This window comes from Toxorhynchites rutilus, chromosome 2, assembly GCF_029784135.1.
Source record: "Toxorhynchites rutilus septentrionalis strain SRP chromosome 2, ASM2978413v1, whole genome shotgun sequence".
Classification (NCBI taxonomy): Eukaryota; Metazoa; Arthropoda; class Insecta; order Diptera; family Culicidae; genus Toxorhynchites; species Toxorhynchites rutilus.
The window spans coordinates 287597153-287613007 of NC_073745.1; positions in this window are offsets into that span (position 1 = coordinate 287597153).

Here is a 15855-nt window from a genome sequence, read left to right on the forward strand (position 1 = left end):
TACTGGATCGATTCAGATGACCGACATATCAAATTGAAGCCAATGAGCTAGACTTGTTTGAAAAAAAAAATAACACTAGGAAAAAATCGCATTTTGTTTTCGTAATTATTGATTGCAATTGTTTACATGGTTTCGGGTCCAAGGGCACCAAATTTTTTCTTGAATGCTGGGAATTTTTTACATAACATATCCGAATACCAAAAAGGTGTTTTGTTTTTCGTTTTCGAGTTATGATTTTTCTAAGTTAACATGTTTTTAGTTTCGTTCAATATTCCTATGCGACTAGAATACATCTATGCGACTAGAATCCAATTTTTGCGGAAGTGTGGTATTTTTTCAAAGATATATCGATTATCTGAATCGGCTTAGTAGTTCAAAATGATTTTTTTTAAAAGTGATTTTTGGGTGAAAGGGGAAACATGATGTTTCGAACCATCGGTTAACTTTGAAAAATCATAACTCAAAATTAAAAAATAATGCCTCTTTAATTTTTGTATATGTTACGTAAAAAATCAAGCTTTCAAGGAAAAAAAAAATAAATATAGCGCCCTTGGTCCCGAGATCATGTAAACTATAAAAAAACAAATGCAATCAATAATTAAGGCAACAACATATTTTTTTTTCGGAGGGGTAATACAATTTACCACATCTACCAAATCTACCACTTTTCACGAAAATCCGCGAACCACTAATTAGTTTGGAATGGAATGGCTGTCTCGATGGCCAGACTCGATTAAATATATACTGAATTATATATGATTCGATTAAATACTATTTGGACCTCGATATACAGTTTAAAAAAAAAATTACGTTTCGAATATGACTTATCTCGAGAAAAAATGTAACCTTTATTTATATTATATGTACAATGGGATAAAAGTCGTGATTTTTGAAGAATTAGTTTGAATTTTCACCAGGAATTGTTTTTATCGATATTGCAGTGCAATTAAGATAGATAGAAGTTGGATTTCAAAGAACAGATTGTAGAGGGGTGTTGGGATGGATAGGGGGATTTAATTTTGTTGAGAGAAACAATCAAGTTCATTATGAATTTTTGGGATAGAACTAGTAATACCACATTGAAAATTATTAACTTTGAAGTTTTTCACTTCCAAAATGTTATTAAAACCCACTAATTTAATTGTTCCACTACTATATCCCGTACATAATTTTCTCATCTCTCAAGTGGAAGCAACATAATCATCTTACGTAGCGTACTTTTTAATGTAGAGCCAGTTTGAGGCAACAGAGTCCGAAACAAAAAAAAAGGTTTTATAACTCTATTATTGTTGATATTCGACCATATGCGTAGAAGGTTCTATTGAGAGATTCTGGATGAATTAATTTTTTTCATGTGAAAAAGGTCGCTCCTGGCTTTAAGAGAATGAATCAAAAATTAAATCCTTTTTTTCTTTCTTTAGTTTTTCCTTAGTCAACACAAAGCTCAATTTCCTTATTGAAAATTTCAATTGGACTAACAACGTCTATCACATATGGGAATTAAATTTTCCGAATTTTACAACTTTCTTTCAAAGTTTTTCGATTCTTTTTATTTTTCTCAACATAACATTGATTTATGTGCAGAGACAAACACAACAAAACGAAAAAGAATCAAATCGGATCATTCCTTCCTCCAATTTTTCGTCTATCAACATATTTGGTGATCTATTTATAGATCAATTGCATTCCAAATCAGCTCGACTCTCTACGACTTTTTTAAAATTTGGTACTTGTGATGGAGACTATTTAAAATTAAAATTTTCATTATCACATGACTAAATTGAACTACGATTTTATAAAAGGGCGTATTCAAAATCATTGATCTTTTTTTCAAAACATCATAACATAAAATCCAGATGTCTCATTGGAATATGATGTTTGATAAAGTTGTTGGAAAATAAATGAACCATTTAGGGAAAACAACAATTTTAATGTACAGTTACTCAAAAATTAGATTTAATTATTAAAAACTTCTATAACTAAAAACTTTTTTCAACCCTTAAATAGAATTTTTATACAATCTGTCATTTTATGTTTAATATGTTGTATTTATTGGAATTATAGGTATATATATATATTTTTTAGTTTTATGTGTAGGACACTATTTAGTTTTTTTTTATTTTCCTGTAAATGTGTGTTTCTCCTTTTTTAATTTTAATGAATACCGTGGGTCAGAGCCAACAAGTGACTTATCACAAGTATTCGAATACGAGTTCTCCGACGCCATCCTATGTCGTCGAGTGTGTGACTCTACATGCACAGGAAAACGAAAAGAAAAAAATTGTATTCACCAGGTAAATTGTTCAAATTCAAACACTCCTTTTTTAGACGATCGCCGGTTCGTCATTATTTGCGTGTGATGCAATCAGACCCAAATACCCCCCTTTTTTTTGTATCTGTATTATAGTGACTTTCACCTCATTTGGCTGGTTCGTCACTTCCGACCCAAATACCTATGTTTTAGTCTCATCTGACAAAATTGCTTTCAACCTTGTCCTACTAACGTAAATTTGTGCCTTTCCGTCGTTTCTAATGTTTTTTTTTCTCTCTTAGCCATGATTTCTTGAGTGTCACTCGACCCTTGAAATCTTGTTTATGATGTTGATTTCGCACTGTTTGAGGATAGCAAACGCTGTCTTTTATTTGTTTTTAAATTTCAGAAACTGATAAACCTCGATTCTTTTGAATTGCTAGCCCTGTCATTTCGAGGAGTTGTCTTTATTGGAAGTCATGATTGCGTTGCTGGTATAAAAGAACTATTCTTTTTGAACTTTTGAACTAATTTGGTAACCTTTTTTTTGCTTATTCGTACGGTATCAACAATGCAACGGTGGCTTTTGCCAGTGGCATGGTGTTCTATTATCAGTTTTCGGGCACATAGAGATAGTTATGGATTTTTTTTTTCGCATTTTGAAGCAACATAAAACAACAACTTTGATAACGTAACCTTTCAAACGAGGAATAAAAAATGCATGCAAAGTCTACATTCGATAAAATGACAGGAGCAGCGTAGTACACAACAAAATGAAACTAAGCATATTTGAGTATATAGACGGCGCCAGTGGTTGTGTGGTTAGCGTAACAGCCTCACAATCCGATCGGCCTGGGTTCAATCCCAGCTGGCGTCGTTGGGATTTTCTGAGGCGAAAAATCTCTGGTTACGTCTTCCTTCGGAGTGGAAGTAAAAGAAGTTGGCCCGGCTCATGAGTTGTTGAGTCTGATAGGTAGGAACAGGTGGAGTCGCCTCCCTGATGTCGGTGATTGGCACTGAAGTGGCGGAAATAGGCCGACGAAAAATAAGCAAAGATAAAAAAAAAAATATTTGAGTATATTTGGGTGGATAATTTTTTGACGTAGAACTACGTCTTTCATTAAGGGTGCCAAATCAGAAAACAGGTCACATTTTTATGAAATAAAGTTAACGTTCATAACTATTTTTGCCGCGAACGGATTTTGGCGATTTATATACCAAACGAATCGGAAATTCCCTAAGATTTGTTTGATATGATAAACATTACAATCCCATAGTATGTATATGGTTTAAGTTGATGAGAATTAGAAGCATTGTCATTTCCTCATACATTTGTTCTGTCCATTTGTGTGCTTTCCCGAACAGAGATGTCAATAACGAGCAGCTTATCGACGAGCAACGAAGGGGAAATCGTAGGATGTAAAGTCTCCGTGAACAAAGGAAAAGAAGAAGAACGAAGGGGAATATTGGTCTACAGTATAAACAGTGGATCTCGCTGAGGCAAACGTTCATTCTTCGTGAGGAAATCGACTGAACAACATCGTTGCGGGACTAGCTGGATGGCGAGGGATCGAATGCCTTTCTCAGGGCAATGGGGATGGAGGAGTAATATGATGGATAAAATTTTTCAAGGGCCTTTTTGAAGTTTTTGAAGTTTTGAGTGAGTCTCAAGCAAGGAAGGAAGGTAAACTTTCAGTATCGTTCTGTATTCAAAGCAATTAATATCGCTAGTTCTTTCTTGTCTTGCGTCATCACATGTCTTCGTTTCGGATTGAGGTGTGGACGCGACCGAATTACTCACTCGTTCATGGCTCTGGCATTGCAATCATTGCATCAAACTGACGCCATTGCATTAACTTTCTGAGCTACACAATTGTGTGGGGGATTGCAGAGGCAAATATTCAGCCTTTCTTCCAAGCAGTTAACGTTGTTTGTTTTCTGTCATCAATGCATTGAACTGACGTTTTATTTATTTCGTTTATTTTATTTCGTTTAGTTTATTTCGTTTATTTAGTCACCAAGAAAGTAAATGTCGTGCTGGAATTTTGTATGTGATTTGGTTTCGCTTGCCAGTAGCAAAACTTTCTCAACTAAGGATGACAGCTGCGCTTATCTCGAGCATGTATTGTTCTGCGAGCACAATAATGAATCATCGCACAATTATCATCAAATGATTCTACAATAAAAGAAACATTTCAGGGTGACTAAACCGGTAGAATGGTTATTTTAAAATTTTCGTAGCATTATAAAATATTATCCGCAGTTATAAACACGCGACTTGAATTAAACCACAGCTTAGTTCTACGTCAACAATGCGGTCGTGTCTTGAACACAACCTCCTATAATTTTTTTTATATGTTTTGCTTTCGTTTTTAGTTTCTCACACCAAAATTTTTCAAGGAAAGTATAATTACAAGTACATTTGTTTAAAAAATTAAAAGTGATAACAAAAATTATAAAACAAATACAAATTATAAAAATGTTTTCAAACGAAAAACAGAACATGTCCAAATTAAGAGCATGAGTGGATAATCTTTTATACACATACTCTATGCATCTAAGGAACAAGATTACTTGAACATTTATTTTTACCAATTTTCTTTAAACAGAAAGAAATTCAGTAACATTTAGTTGACTTTCCCCTGCAATATCTTTGTTGAATCTCGCAAAATATTTTGCGCAGTTCAAAACTTCCCAGAAACAAGTTTCAATCGTCCCCTGGTCTCTCATTCACTCAACAAACACAGTATTACTTTATTGCATCTCCCAAAAAAAAACGAAGCGTCCTTTCATCTCGCTTCCGTCTCGGTAAGTGAAAATGCCCCACACTATATGAATCATCATTATGTTGTTTTCGTAAAAATTCTTCACATTCCCAGCAAACATTTGCAGACATCCCCACAAAACCGCATTCTTCAGCCAGATCTTGAACAGATGCAGCCTCGCCTCTGACCAACGTCCAGCGCAGACCGCATACACAACTTTTGTGCATTTCAACACACACACCCACACTCACACGACGGGGATGGGTGGGTGAGAGGACGTATATTTGGCACGGGAATGGGTTCTGTTGATTCGGAAATTTCATTTCAGCCTAAGTGGATGCGCTTCACTTGAACAACGAAGCGAATGGTTCGATTCGTAGAATGGAATTTAATAATAATTCTCCTGCTTGTGTACTTTTTCCGAATTCACGTTGGGAGGGAATGAAATTTTCCAGATGCTATTTGGCCCTGGTGTCTTGCAGTAAGGGGTAAGCTGGGGGGATTCAAGGGTGATGTTCAGCAGTTGGTCAGCTCACGTTTGGTTCACCTCAAATTATGCACTAATAAAACTGAATTCCTGAGTCTTTTCCGGGTTTTATGGCAGCATCACCGGAGAGAATGGCAGTTGCGTTCCTTCATTTTATAGAGGTGAGGATTGAGAAGAAATGGACATTCCATAGGGGAGAACTAAGCCGAGCAGTAAATTTTTATACCATTACATTCTATTCGTAATACGTCAAAATTCCAACCCGAATGCTGCGAAGCTTCCGGGAATGTTTCGATGAAAGTGCAGAAAATAGTTATACTGTACTGCCCATGTTTGCATAGGAGACGCAATCACCTACACCATTAGTGTTGGGGAAACGCAATTTTGTTGTTTTTTTTGCCTACAAGCGTAACCATGCAAATTTTCAATAAAATAATCTATCCAGTTGAAGGATATTATCGGCAAAAAGAGGGCCTAGGAGATTTTACGGATTAATACATATTTTTGACGTAGAACTACGTCTTTCATTAAGGGTGCCAAATCAGAAAACAGGTCACGTTTTTATGAAATAAAGTTAACGTTAATAACTATTTTTGCCACGAATGGATTTTGGCGATTTACATACTAAACGAATCGGAAATTCCGTAAGATTTGTTTAAAATGCTATACATTAGAATCCCCTGGTTTTTAAATGGTTAAAATTCATGAAAACTTCAAGCGTTTCCATTTTCCCATACATTTGTTCTGTTCATTTGTGTGCTTTCCCGAACAGAGATGTCAATAACGAGCAAACTATCGACGACCAACGGAGGGGAAATCGTAGGATTTAAAGTCTCCGTGAACAAAGGAAAAGTAGAAGAATGAAGGGGAATACTTGCCAAGAGTATAAACAGTGGATCTCGCTGAGGCAAACTTTCATTCGGCATCGGACTGTTGAGTAATCCAGTTCACTTTGCTTTTGCTTCGATCTAAGATTGGACCCCACCAGTGGTAATCCAACTTGGATATCGTCGTTTGGTTTTCCTGTTCGTTTTTCGCGTTATTCGTATTGTGTGTTTTTCTTTCCGCGTCATAAATTGGACGCTTCAGGTAGTGTGTGATGAGCAAGAAAAAGAGGAAGGCAGGCTCGAGCCCTGCAAAAAACGAACGCATTGCCAGGGGCAATAAATATTCGAGGCAAGCGTCATTCAATGATGCACGCGATGTTGATGCAGTGAAAAGCGCTCGCACTGAACCGAGCCTTCGTGAGTGTGACACCGCATCGAACAACAGCGAAGTAGGCGATTTCGGCGAGTCGGTCGAAAATGTAAACGCTGTTACCCAGACAGTAACCAAAATCAAGCTCCCCCCGCAGGTGGTGAAGGCAGTCGCTCTTGAAAAACTCATCAGCGAATTCGCATCGATGGGTGCTACAGCAGAGTACAAGCTGTGTGGCATAATTCAGTTTTGACGTAGGATTACGTCTTTCGGGAACATATTGGGGTACAAATTGAAAAATGAAAATCGATCGCATCGTGAAAAATGTCCAATTTCAAACGCTTGTTACTCATTCATTTCATGATGGATTGATGAGATTTTTGCATCAAACGATTACGGCACTCCATAACAATTTTTCACATTGAATAAAATAGTATATATCATATAACTACCAAATCACCAAAACCGAAAACCACCAAAATAAAAACAGAAATAAGCAGCAGCGGCTCCGAAAAAGCTACCGCTGCCAAAAAACAACAGAAGTGAATTGTTGTTTTTGTTGCTCCATAAAGTTTTACGCGAGTAAATATGTCGGAATATATGTTCACGCAATATGAGCGCCAATCTCGTAAACGTGCATCGGAGATGAAACTTTCTATCACTGATACCGAAAGCTCGATTGTAACACTGGTGAAATGAACAAAAAATACCCAACAACCAAATCAAACGGCCCTTTTCGGGGCCATCAGATCATTATCAAAGAGTTTAACAATATATTTTTTCAAACATCCAAAATCAGCATGCGACAGATAGCCTAACGTAATCCTACGTCAACTATGCGGTCGTGTATCGGACACAACCTTCTGTGCCTTTTTTTTCTAAGCAGTTAACATTGTCTGTTTTCCGTATCATAAGGGTTCGTTGGTGCCTTTGAGAATGCATCAATTCATTAAACTGACGTTATGGCGAAGCAGGCGTTAATATTGTGCGCCAAAAAATAGTTTGGGGAATACCAAGTATCTTGAATGTCTTACTGGAATGTTATAAGTTATTTGGGTTCGCGTGCCAGTCGCAAAACTGCCTTCAACTAGGATTGCATTTGCACTAATATTGATCATAATGAAGTATTGCTACTGTTTTCGAGGTTGTTATTAACAAAAAGAGTTTATTTCGCTTGTCACCAAGAAAGCAAATGTCGTTCTGGAATTTTGTATGTAACTATCGAACAATTGAAAAAATTCAACCCCTATCCAAACAGTGATACCCAGTCCTGATTGGTCGAAATTGACGTCATTTCTTTTTCGTGCCCGATTCGTTCTCTCACCGGCAAGCTGCATGGCAATCGAGTAGGAGGCGCCTACATCACACATACCAAATGATATAAAAGCAAGGAGCATTCGTGGATCTCATTCATTCTTACAACGGACGTGGAACGGACAACAACAAGTGGAGAGCAGCAGCAGTGAAAGCGGCTAATATATAGGCGAGCATAGAAGTTGAGCGGTCAAAATGCGAGCTGTGTCTCACATCGAGCTTCTATGGCAGCATAAGCAGCGGCAAACAGTAGCAACGGTTGTTGAAACCGGTCTACTACTAGTGGCAGCAGCAAGCATCACGAGCGGATCATTTCAGGCACGCTTTCTCCGTCAGAAGTGCGAGAACGTTTCTTGGCATCGTGAAAGTGCAGCATCGAATCTGAGCGGCCAACAATTGAGCTGTGTCTCACATAAGTGGCAGTAGCAGCAGCAGCGGCGGTAAACATCGAGGCTGAACCTCAACAATCGAGCTGTGTCTCGCATCGGTCCACTACTGTTGGCAACAACAAATATCATGAGTAGAGAGTTTCAGGCATTCTCTATTTCACTACTGCTGCTGCTGCTGCTACTCAGTCAGATTTCTTATTCTTGTTGGACGCTCAGATCGTTAAACATATGTGTTTCTAGTGTGCATTGCTGGTACTCCTGTTCACATCAACCAATACAATTGGATGCGGTTATGGAGGTAAAGAAGACAAAGAACCCGGTTAAGGAATAGTGTATCGCAAGGTTCCACATGGCAACATCCAGTGTATCAAACCCGCTATCCGTTGTTTAGCTCACCGTGATGGTGTCAACGAAACCCTTGCAAACCGACGCACAAAAGCCGAAGATGCCAAAGCCAAGGAAAGCAGCAGCGACTCCGAAAAAACTACCGCTGCCAAAAAGTTAACAACTACTACATCCGACTGAAACCTCATTACATTAGCACGCAGCAGATTCCATGCAGCCCATTTAACCATTCCAGTTCTTTTCAGGACTTTCGATATTGCTTTGAAACGAAAGAGTTTAATTTATTGTTTTCCACTTATCATAAAAATGATATAAAACTACGATCAAAAATACTGTTTACTTTTACATTTTCTTTGATCATGTGCAACTAACAGGAAACTTATCACGTCAGAAACATACTTTCCATCAACCAACCTGACTGGATGCGGTAAGGGAGGCGAATGACATATGTATGCATATATATAGCGAAACGGCTCCGGTCATAGTGCTGTGTATGTGTTTCAGACAAATGCCTCAAGGAATTTACTAAAATAATATTTTGCCGATGCCTTTGCGCGAACTACACAGGCGAGTAGCACCATAATAGCAAATCAATTGTCGAAGTTCGTGATATGGGTGCGTTCATCGCTATTCGGTTCGGCGTCGGTTTAACCCTTTCATTACGGCAGTGTGCTCCGCCGAAGTGCTACCCCTGTACGAAGCACTGCGCCGAAAAGTATGCACATCGCGCTGGTGTGATCGAAGAGCAGTATGAATTTCATGTCGTCTAAAGACGACGCTCGTACACACAGCTCGTCGCGTGGATGTCGTCTATAGACGACATTCGTACACACAGGACGTCGCGCGGATGTCGTTTATAGACGACGCTCGTAACGGATGGGTTAACCATCAATAACTACGCTTGGCAACATTGACATCTGGCAATTTTCATATAAGATTTTTTCCCCGCATGTTAAAAGTGGTTTTTCATGTACATAAAAGCGCAGCGTTGTATGTCAACTGCTTCCCGGTTAGAAAATAAATGATCGTTAGAGCGACCCATCCAATTTCAAACGCTTATTGCTCATTCATTTCATGATGGATTGATTATATGTTTGCATCATACGTTATCGGCACTCCATAATAATTTTTCACATTGAATAAAATAATATATATCATGTAACTAACAATCGAACAATTAAAAAATCTCAACCATTATCCAAACAGAAGATACCTAGGCCTGATTGATCGAAATTGACGTCATTTCTTTTTCGCGCCCGATTCGTTCGTTCACCGGCAAGCTGCATGACAATCGAGGAGGAGGCGCCTACTTCACACATACCAAATGATATAAAAGGATGGAGCGTTCGTGGATTTTATTCATTTTTACAACGGACGTGGAACGGACAACAGTGGAGAGCAGTAGCAGTGGACGCGGCTAATATATCGACGAGCATCGAAGCTGTGTGGTCAATAGGCTAGCTGTGCCTCACATCAAGCTTCTATGGCAGTATAAGCAGCGACAAACTACTACTACTCTACTAGTGGCAGCAGCAAGCATCGCGAGCGGAGCATTTCGGGCACGCTCTCTCCATCAGAAGTGCGAGCACACGCTTCTTGGAATCGTGAAAGTGCAACAGTGAACTTCAAGATGAGCATCGAATCTGAGCGGCCAACAATTGAGCTGTGTCTCATATCGAACTTAAGTGGCAGTAGCAGCAGCAGCGGCGGTAAACATCGAGGCCTAACATCAACAATCGAGCTGTGTCCCGCATCGGTCCAGTACTGATGGCAACAGCAAACATCATGAGCAGAAAGTTTCAGGCATGTTCTCTCTTTTTGCTGATGCTGCTGCTCAGTCAGATTTCTCATTTTGTTCGACGCTCAGATCGGTAAACATGTATGTTTTTAGTGTTTTAAGTGTGGTCACATCAGATCAACATCAACCAACATGACTTCATGCGGCAAGGAAGGCAAAGGAGGATCGAAGCGTATCGCAAGGGTCTACATGACAATATCCAGTGTATCAAATTCGCTATTCGCCGTTTAGCTCGACGTGATGGTGTCAACGAAAACCACCAAAATAAAAACAGAAATAAGCAGCAGCGGCTCCGAAAAAGCTACCGCTGCCAAAAAACAACAGAAGTGAATTGTTGTTTTTGTTGCTCCATAAAGTTTTACGCGAGTAAATATGTCGGAATATATGTTCACGCAATATGAGCGCCAATCTCGTAAACGTGCATCGGAGATGAAACTTTCTATCACTGATACCGAAAGCTCGATTGTAACACTGGTGAAATGAACAAAAAATACCCAACAACCAAATCAAACGGCCCTTTTCGGGGCCATCAGATCATTATCAAAGAGTTTAACAATATATTTTTTCAAACATCCAAAATCAGCATGCGACAGATAGCCTAACGTAATCCTACGTCAACTATGCGGTCGTGTCTCGGACACAACCTTCTGTGCCTTTTTTTTCTAAGCAGTTAACATTGTCTGTTTTCCGTATCATAAGGGTTCGTTGGTGCCTTTGAGAATGCATCAATTCATTAAACTGACGTTATGGCGAAGCAGGCGTTAATATTGTGCGCCAAAAAATAGTTTGGGGAATACCAAGTATCTTGAATGTCTTACTGGAATGTTATAAGTTATTTGGGTTCGCGTGCCAGTCGCAAAACTGCCTTCAACTAGGATTGCATTTGCACTAATATTGATCATAATGAAGTATTGCTACTGTTTTCGAGGTTGTTATTAACAAAAAGAGTTTATTTCGCTTGTCACCAAGAAAGCAAATGTCGTTCTGGAATTTTGTATGTAATTAGATTTCGCTTGCCAGTAGCAAAACTTCCTCCACTAAGGGTGACAGCTGCGCTTCTCTCGAGCATGAGAAAGTAATGCTTTTTTTCGAGGCCAGTAATATTAAAAGGAGCGTATCTTTTGAGAATAGCGCAAAATGATGAGAAGTGTTTATATTCCTAGTAGTTTCAAGCCACCAATGTATGGCTCTGTATGCATGTTATGGCGAACGCTTGTTTGGCGCTTGGTTTACGTTGTACGAACGATGCCTAGAGGTGCGATTGCTTTGAGGCAATACTAAATAACATGATATTTTGACGTAGGATTACGTCTTTCGGGAACATATTGGGGTACAAATTGAAAATAGAAAATCGAGCACATCGTGAAAATTGTCCAATTTCAAACGCTTATTGCTCAGTCATTTCATGATGGATTGATGAAATGTTTGTGTCAATCGATTGCGGCACTCTATAACAATTGTTTATATTGAAGAAAATAATATATGTCATGAAAATAACTATCAAACAATTGGAAAATCTCAACCCCTATCCTAACGTAAATAACCACTTCTGATTGGTCGAAATTGACGACACATGAGGCGGGTCCCTAACAGAGACATCAAAACCAAGCTGCCTGGGGGAAATCGACATTGCAAATATATGAAATTCGGGGGAATTTTTATATTGCAAGTAGGGTGAGTGATACGATTAATTCTAGCAAATAAAATTTAAATTTGGAACTTTAATGTTGGTTGCTTCGTGAAACTGTATTTGAATGAATCCTGTATTTAAAAAAATTAGTATAAGTGTAAGTGTAAAATTGCATAGGGTAGCAGTTGTGTTAAAAATGACTTGATATATGAAACGATTTATTTCAATTTTCATAAATAAAAACCAAGGTGTGTTCCCGCTCGAGAACGGGTCATTTGGTTTAAGCTGACTGTTTTGTTGTGTTCATTTTCACCAAAGAAAAGTTTATACGACGAAAAAAAAATTGGAAAAGTGAAGAAATATTAGAAAAAGTGATTGCTCTACATATAGTATTAAGTGTTGTTAGTCCAATTAAAATTCGCATTGGGTTGAATTCATTGGGTTGAAACACTCAGAAAGTAAAAATTATAGAAGAAAATTACCTTTTCCATTTCAAATATGTTTTCTCTATATTAAAGTAACATGTTTTTACTGATGAGAAAACGTGATAATTATGTTCGGTATTGGTAATTATCTTGTATTACATTAGTGAGTTTTTCTTTATTTCTTTATTTTTTCTTTATTTCACCCATACATAACACATCTCGTCTAGGATCACAGATGGTTTTCATCATATCTCGTTCCACTTCGGTATCTTTTATCTGATACGCACTATCCAAGGATTGTTTACTATTCTTCTGTCATCATCACTCGGTAAACACTGGTGAAGTGAACAAACAATACCCAACAACCAAACAAAACGGCCTTTTTCAGGAGGTCACCAAATCATTATGTTTAGCGATGTAATTCTTCAAACATATCCAAAATCAACAGATAGCCTAACGGAATCCTACGTGAACTATGCGGTCGTGTCTCGGACACAACCCTCCTGTGACTTTTTTTTTAATAAATCGTTTATTTTTACAGGCTCAGTTACATAAGTTTAAAGGAGCAAAACTCCTATCTGTATTGTTACAAGTATATATAAACATTTTTCATTAATTCTTTAACATGATATTTGATACTTGCAAGTGTTGTCATTGTTGTTGTTTCCATGCGGTGCCAAAGATATATTAATGTAGTTATGAGATGTGGAATAATGGTGCTGGTGCAACATGTATATAATCGACTGTAGCCGAGTTTATGACAATTGCGAAAAAGGCCACCGGAATAGCGTTCGAGGTAAATTTTCAATGCATTGACATGAAATAAATTGCGACATGCGATCAGCTAGTGTATTGTTTTGCGAGGGCAAGAATGGATCATCAATCAATTATCGTCAACCATTTCAAACCATTTCAGAGATTATTCTACTAAGCAGTTGTTTCTAAAACTTCACAGTATTGTAGAATAACATCCGAAGGTATAAACAAGCGACTTATAAAAAATAATAGCGTAGTTCTACGTCAACAATGCGGTCGTATCTTGGACACAACCTCCTATTTTCTTTTATCCCATTTATTTATATATTAGGCTCATTAGCGTTTTAGCTGTAACAGAGCCGGGTTTTAATCGTGTACATGTACATATGTTTATGTTTCTATAAATTGTAAATTACACAGTAGTAGTAGTAGCCATTTAGGCATTAGGTTTTCTGTTCGTTCATACATTTTATTTCAGCATTGCATTGTTATTTATTTTTTCAAAAGTATTCTAAGATTCGTGTTAGTTAAGCGCCACATAGTTTGATAAGTGAATTGATCTAGTTACGTTCCAAAATCAAAACAAACTGTTAGCTTTGCTCTTCTCTCACAAACAATATTTTCCCATTTTTACCTATACTACAACAATGGCTTCCTTAAGGTGAAGGTGGAAGCTAGCCATTGTAGTAGTATAGGTAAACCCTCGTGTAAAAATGGGGTAATAGTGTTTGTGAGAGAAGAGCAAAGCACACGTAAACAGATCAATTCACTTATCAGACTGTGTGGCGCTTCCTTGACACGAGTCTTTGAATACATTTGAAAAAAAAACAAATAATTCAATACTAAAGTAAAATGTATGAACGATATGTTCCGATGGACAATTGCAAATATAAATATATATAGAAGGTGCATTTGCATATGATTCTGATTATACGCGAGCGTAGCATGAGCAAATTTATAACACATGCGAATTGGGGCTCTTTTGGTATTAACAAGTTCTTCCGCATAGTAACTCGATGTTGATAATTCCTTAATATTTTCCTTCGTTGATCGTATTGTTTTCACATATTCACGTTGGAAAGCCTTAACCCTTCTCTTCGTTGGCCGAGGCATTTAGATTGAATTTAATACTTTTCCGTTTACTGTTTTTGAAAGCATAGGCAGTCGTGGCAGTGTTCCGAGCTCTGCAATACAATTTTCTTACCCAATGTTAAAGTTGCTAAAACTTACATTATAGACCCATTAAACGTAAAATTAATAATTGTATTGATATCAACACAATTTTATTCTATTGATTTTCATGACATGGGACGCTATGACTCCGGAATAACATTTTATTGAGTGGTTTTTATAGCTGTTTCGATGATGTTGTTTGGCATCAGTGTCGAAAAAATAACGATGCTTTCACCAATACAAACAAAACCATTGCTGAAGATTGAAAAACGAAAATTTAACTTTCAGAGCACTTGCTCGAGTTTTCCGACGTTCTTCACTATACGGTGCGAAAGCAGATGAAAATTTAATATCTTGTGAGTAATCGATTAAAGTTTGGTTGATATTACTTGATGGGAAGTGTGCAAAAACGATCATTTTCTTCACACTGTTTCGCAAAATTATAGATTTTCGGGCGATGGGTGAGGGAGGGAGATGAAAGAAATGAGCGCCATTGTAGCAGCCATTTGTGGCTAGCTTCCACCTTCACCTTAATTTTAATTAATTATTGTAGTTTAATAAATTAATTGTAGCAGTATAGGTAAAACCACGTATAAAAATGGGATAATAGTGTTTGTGAGAGAAGAGCAAAGCACACGTAAATAGATCAATTAACTTATCAGATCGTGTGGTGCTTCACTGACACGAGTCTTAGAATACATTTGAAAAAATAACAATTCGATACTGAAGTAAAATTTATGAACGATGTGTTCCGATGAACATTTGCAAATATAAATATATATAGAAGGTGTATTTGCATATGAAGTAAAATTCTGATAATACGCTAGCGTAACATGAGCGAATTTATAATACGTGCGAATTAGGGCGGGGGTTGTTGATAATTCCTTAATATTTTCCTTCGTTAATAGTATTTTTTTCACATATCCACTTTGGAGAGCTTTAACCCTTCTTTTCGTTGGCCGAGGCATTTTGATTGAATGCAATACTTTTCCGTCTACTATTTTTGATAGCATAGGAAGCATAGGCAGTGTTCCGAGCTCTACAATGCAATTTGCTTAACCAATGTTAAAGTTGCTAAAACTTAAATTAAAGACTCATTAAACGTAAAAATAATAATTATATTGATATCAACACAATTTTAATTTATTGATTTTCATGACATGAAACGCTATGACTCAGGAATAACATTTTATTGAGTGGTTTTCATAGCTGTTTCGATGATGTTGTCTGGCATCAGTGTCGAAAAAATAACGATGCTTTCATCAATACAAACCAGAATATTGCGGAAACTTGAAAATTTACCTTTCAGAGCACTAGCTCGAGTT